This window comes from Arachis hypogaea, chromosome 16, assembly GCF_003086295.3.
Source record: "Arachis hypogaea cultivar Tifrunner chromosome 16, arahy.Tifrunner.gnm2.J5K5, whole genome shotgun sequence".
Classification (NCBI taxonomy): Eukaryota; Viridiplantae; Streptophyta; class Magnoliopsida; order Fabales; family Fabaceae; genus Arachis; species Arachis hypogaea.
The window spans coordinates 7,433,306-7,439,305 of NC_092051.1; positions in this window are offsets into that span (position 1 = coordinate 7,433,306).

Genomic DNA, 6,000 nt, shown 5'->3' on the forward strand with positions numbered 1-6,000 from the left:
ATCCAAGTGCAATTGCATGATCACACAACAATTTCCCAATGCCAAGCCAATTAAGGCAAACACCTCCCCCCCAATTTCCTAAATCTGCATTTATGAATTTGTCACATAAATTCCCTAGACATCCCCACTGGAATTCAGTTAATGTCAGGGATGGGATTCAAATTATATTTAATATCGATGAACACTAATTTTTTATTTTATAATGGAATACATTTAATGTGTATTCTAAAAATATTTGTTTAGTTTTACTCTGTCTCCTAATTCAGTATGTTAAAGATTAATTCGTCACGAATTATGCTTTATTTAAATGTTTATTACTAACTAATGAATTTTATATACATAAATAAGATTCGAACTTCTGATATTTATCTAACTAATATTTATAGTTATCAACAAAGATGTTTAATTTGCATGTGAAGTAGTTTACTCTTTCTCTAGTAATAATAAAGAGTAAGGACAGAGACACTTTTAGGAGATTGAAAATCTATAATTACTTGCTTTTAAGATTTTAAATAATTTTATGGGTTATGATAGGTAATTAATAATTTTTTTAAACAATATAAATAACGGGTTTTAAAATTAGTCCAATTCAAATAAAACATATTACATCTCTAAATTATTCACCTAAATTTTAATATTAGAATAATCATTCGCACACCTAATGAATTAAACATTCGATATATTCATTGTTCACATTGTTTAATATTTTCATTGTCTACCTATACTTTTCTTAATTTTATACATCACCAAATATAAATAAATAGTTATTCATCTTTACTTTCTAAATAAATCTCATACTCCTTATTGTCTAGATATATTAATTTTTTTAATGAATAAAAAAAATATGTTAAAAAGAAAGGAGTAATAAAAATATATTCTAAAAACATATAAAGCTGTCTGCTTAAATTCACTTTTTTATATATATTTTTTTCCCACATATATAAGGAGGGGAGAAAAATGATGAAAAGTAGAGGCTTTAATTTGATTGGTGGTGTAAGATTTATTGATAGGGTATGGGAAAGAAAGAGAGATAATAATAAGGACACTATCCTTCAGTCGCGGAGAGAGGAAGTGAAAGCAAAAAAAGAAAGACATAAAAAAAGTGAGTTCATCCCACTCAACAAGCCACAAAGAGGGTTAAAGAAGATAAATGATGCAAAACTTGTACCTTTCTTTGTTTTTTTTCTCTTATTCTGTCTAACACACACCAATCTCTTCTTAGCACAACAATAAGGGCGATTTGGAAAACTTCAAAAGTTATTTATTTTAGTTTTTGACTTATAAAAAGTTATATTAATAGTATTTGGTACAATTTTTTAAATAAATTTTTAATTTTTTAAAAAATTATTTAAGAGTTTTTAAAGAAATTAAAAAATGTGACTTCTCCTATTTTTAAAAGCTATTTTATCACTCTTATTTAATGCACAACTTTAAAACAATGACTTCTATAATAATTTTTTAAACACAAAATAACTTATTTAAAAGTTACTATTAATAAAAATCCTTATATTTTAAGCTCCTTTTTCAGAAGAACTTATTTAAAAAATTTAACCAAACTAACCCTTGCGTAATTTTTAAACTACGGTTAAAATTGTACTTGTACTTACATTTTTTTTTAAACCAAAAATCTCAATACACTAAGGTAAAACAATTAAAGTGAATAGAATATATAGAGTTATTAGTCAAACAAATACAAATTAATTTAAAGTTATCTTTCGTATTGTATGTCATCAATAACTAAGAATCAAGATCAATTTATTTTTTGTAATTCCTAATCGATTTATTGATAACTTTTAAAACACCAATTTCTAAATTTCTAAAAATTCTGTTATTTCTTTCTAATAAAAAATCAGTTATTAAATTAATTATTATATATATTATTTTATGTATTTTTAATATAAATTTTATATTTTAATATATATTTTATACAAATATATAATTAATTTGGTAACTAATTGAGACAATAATCCAAAATAAATTTAATTTAATTTAATTTGGTGCCGTCTAGTTATAACATCTATAATTATATATTTAGGAAACGTGTAAGGGCCAGCAACTTTGTTAAATTTTGGCCAGCATGTAGCCAGCAAAAAAAAAAGTGAACCATTGGATAAAATCTCACACCAATCTCACACTATTAAAACTATCGATGAGTGCTAGGGGGCCAGCAACTTTTGTAATTTATAGCCATCAAACAACCATCAATGATGATTTTAATGGTGTGAGATTGATGTGAGATTTTATCCAATGGCTCACTTTTCTTTACTGGTTATATGCTGACCAGAATTCAATAAAGTTGCTGGCTTCCTAGACTTTTCCAAAACTATTATTGATGGCTATTTGATGGCTACAAATCACAAAAGTTGTTGTTTCGTAGCATTCTTCATATATTTATTGTATTTAATATTATCTAATTATTCAAACGATAAACATGATGCATTGGTTAGGAGAGGGTGGGCATTATTGGGGAGGTGTCTTGTCTTTTCTAGGTTTAATTTAATGCAAGGTACAAAACTAAAGAACTCAAACAAAAGAAAGAAAAATAATTAATAGAATCTGAAATGTCAATATGACTTTAGTTTCATTAAATCAATTAAGAATTTAGGACGATATATCTAGAAGTGGAAGAACTACTACCTAGTCTACCATGTTGATAATAAATAATATATACTACTCCTAAGTCCTGAAAGTCCAAGTAATAGATTTTAGATTTGAATGTGGAGAATTATTCACAATAAGAAGTATCACCCGACACAACACTGAGCAAATGAGGAATAACATGAACAAGTTAGGTCATTGGTATGGGTTTTGCTACTCAAAATGTTAATAAGAAAAATTCAGGACCCCCCAAACTTTAAAACACAAAAAAGGGAAGTGATTATAGGGAATTTTTCTTTTCTTTCAAAAACACTATTTCCTTCAAATACATATAGATGTGAAGACAATAGAGATCATAAAAACTAAACATTTCTACCATCAGATCCACATTTTTTGAAAAAGACGAGAAACACACACACAAAGAAAAACATTTGTTATCCCTTTAACGATTTCAATTATCAAATAGGTATGTTATAACAAAAATATTATGTTATATACTAAAAATTAATCAACAAATTAATTATTATGTATTTATATATAAATACATATATTATTTAATTCGTTTTTAATGAATATTTTATATAAATAATTAATTTAGTAGCTAATTTTTTTACACATAATATTGCTATATTGTTATTATATATTTTAGGTTTAATTATATTACTCTTTAGGTTCTTATAGTTTTACTAAATTCATAATTAGATTTTTATCTTTTTTTTTTTCAATTGAGTTAGAATCTTTACACTGCTTTTAATTAATTTTGTAATTAGATATTTTTTATGTAAAAAAAATTAAAATTAATAGAATATTTCTCTTAAGAAATATGTGATCAAAGATTTAATTATATTCTTAATTTTAGATATCTTCAATTTGCAAAAAAAATATTCAGTTAACTTTAATATTTTTTATACTATTAAAAATCTAATTACATAATTAAAAGTAGAGGTGGCAACTGTCATGGCCTTGGACACACTCCAACACTACTGTGCCGACACTCGAACTTACTCAACCTCTTGAGTTAAGACCAAGTCAGCCTAACCCTCAATACTTAGCAAGAACACGAGAAAAGAAGCTTTGGTGGAAAGAACACTTTATTACTCAAGTGTTTGTTACAAGTGACTCACACTAACTCTCACATCCTATTTATAGCCATCCACTTTCTTAATGGATAGTTAGGATTAAATCCAATCAACGATCCAGATTAATTATCTAGAACCTTTATTACAAATATCTATCCTACTACAACTTTCTAAATACTTATAGATTCTTCCATACTACTCTTCATATTCCTATATACATTCACACTTTTCTAAAATACTCTATGACCTTCCAAAGTCTTCTAAAACCTTCTAGAATATTCCGGGACTTTCTAGGACATTCTAGAATGTTTTAGAACCATCTAGAGCATTCTCAAACACTCCAAAAAATTATACAGACACTGTTAAATCTAACCTTCTAAAATTTACCGTGACATACGAAGTGGGTAGGAGCGGGTTTTTAATCTATCCGACCCAGCCCCACTCTACAATAACTCGCATAGAACCCACCCCTCTCCTACCTGTGGGTAGTAAAAAAGTTGTACTCTAACCCGCCCCGCGAATATTCGCCCCATTCCTACCTGCCCCTATAATTATTAAAATCCAATAAATAAAATTAAATTTCAAAATTTATATAACCATCATCATATACATAACATAAATTAAAGTAAAATTTTAAATATAATACAATATTATAATCATTTTACTAATTATTTTACATATATTACACATATTATATATTATATATATTGGGGCGGGTTGGAGCGGGCGTTACCTAAACTCGGCCCCACCTAAGAACCCGTCCTGCTAAAAAACCCGCCACGGTGCGGCGCAGGTAATTACCTGCCCCGAACGGATAGGGACGGAATGGATACCCACAAATTCGGGTGGTGTTGTCATTCCTAATAATTAAAAATAGTGTAGAGATCCAATAATTAAAAAGAAAAAAAGATATAAAAATCTAATTAAAAATTTAATTAAATTATAAGAACTAATAAAATAATTAAACCTACATTTTACATGAACTAAAAAATTGTGTAAATATAATTTCTCTTAAAAAAAACTGTAATTATAGAAAAAAATGTTTGTTATATGCATGTATTGTAGAGGAGGGAGGCTTTCCCTAAACGGTGACGTGAAAAACATGGCATACGCCACACACGTACCACTTTTTTGCCTTGTTTGCTTTGAGGCTCTTGCCTATCTTTTTAGCACTGTCATCTCACCTTGAAATCAAAACTTGCATATATTACTTTTGTTCTTTTACACATTTGGTAGAGTCCCATTATACATCACTACACCATGCATTAAATATAACTTGTTATAAATCCAATTTTTTAATTCAGGTTAGTCTAGTAGTTAGCTTAGTAGTCCGCTTAAATAAGTATCCAAAGTTTGAATCTCGCTTTGTGTATGTAAATCCTTAAATAGTTAAATTGAATACCAATCTGCAACAGATTAGTCATTGGTCTGTCAGTTTGAAAAATACTGTAAAAAATCAAATAAATTCAATTTTTTTTAAAGGAGAAAAACACGCATCAACTATACATACCCTATTATTTCACATTGATGAATTTAGATTTTCAATAGATAATAATTAAACTCAATTATAGTTGCTTAAAATGGGGTAACCAAGTTGGGGAGCGAGAATGGGGAATTGCTAGAAACAGATAGATGCATTGTGTGTCATTAATAATTAGGTAATGGATAGTAGCTGACACATTAACTTTGGTTCTACTGAAGCTGAACAAGTTGTGGGTCTTTTTTGCCAACTTGAAAGAGAAGACTTAACTTATTATTGACCTCTATCTCGTGGTTTAATTTAACCACAGGAATTGAAAAGAGTATAGCAACGACTCACTACACTTTTTTTGTTGCCTACCCACACTTTGCTCCCTCATTTATGATCCTATGTTTTTGTAGCCTCCTTTAGCCATGTGTAATTCCTTCCCTTTTGCTATCACATATATACCTAGAATGAAAAAAACCCTCTAAATTGAAGATATTAGTAAAGTAGTAAGTAATGATTTGATTATTTTTGTATTTATAATATTTATTACTTGTGAGTCCTACTATTTTGATCGAGCAGTTAATTTATTCGTTTACTTAAGTATATAATGAGAGTTTAAATATCGTTTTGTGTATATAGTAATTGTGTAATTCATTTGTCAACCACAAATTTTTAAATAAAATTTCGATTTATGACAGATTAGTTATCAACTGATCAAACTAAAAGATATTGTTGGAAAACAAAAAAATATATAAATAGATATATAATACATAAAAAATTATGTGTTAAAATTGTTGGAGATATTTATTTCATAATTTTTTTACATTTAGAATTTTTTAATTTTACTTTTTTATA